Genomic DNA, 631 nt, shown 5'->3' with positions numbered 1-631 from the left:
TTAGCCCTTATGGAGTTGTGGCCTTCATTTTCTTTTTCCAGGATATTGTTTAGAAGTGTATGGAGTGCCAGTTTGGAGTTCATGAAGTTTCTCAGGTGTTCTTTGTCATGGAAGTATTGTATTTGCCCATCAGTTTTGAAAGATGGTTTTGCAAGATACATCAGTCTAGGTTGTTTTCTTTTAGGACTTGAAATACCTCACTCCAGGCTCTCCTTGACTTGAAGGTTTGTGTTGAAAAGTCTGCTGTGATTCTGATGGGCTTTCCTTTGCATGTGATTTGTTTCTTTTCTCTAAATGCTTGCAGCATTTTGCTCTTCTGTTGGGTTCCCAAAAATAGGAATGCTTTGCGATTTGCAGGGGCCATGCTAATCTTCTCTGTATCAGTCCAATTTTAGTACATGTGCTGCCAAGGCAAGCACTGCATTTCTTGTTGTAAAGGAAATTGGGAGCTGCTGGCCTTGCTCTTAGGCCTGTGTTTTTCAAAGTGTGGAGCACTTCATTTGGATGTGTGGGGGATGACTTCTCAGAAACTCAAATTCCTGGAACTTTGCTCAATTAGAATTTTGCTGAATTAGAATTTTGGCAGTGGATTCGAATTAAATTATCTGTCTATCTATCAGTCTGTCTATCT

At 40.1% G+C, this 631-nt stretch overlaps 1 pseudogene; it reads right to left on the bottom strand.

Moving 5' to 3' along the window:
* Positions 1–328: 328 nt before the first annotated feature.
* LOC117283329 lies at positions 329–419 on the bottom strand (annotated as a pseudogene).
* Between the last annotated feature and the right edge of the window lie 212 nt (positions 420–631).

Source organism: Fukomys damarensis, unplaced genomic scaffold, assembly GCF_012274545.1.
Source record: "Fukomys damarensis isolate Sample0158 unplaced genomic scaffold, DMR_v1.0_HiC HiC_scaffold_24, whole genome shotgun sequence".
Lineage (NCBI taxonomy): Eukaryota > Metazoa > Chordata > Mammalia > Rodentia > Bathyergidae > Fukomys > Fukomys damarensis.
The sequence above is the reverse complement of the archived record's forward strand: the minus strand, read 5'-3'. Positions and strand labels throughout refer to the sequence as shown.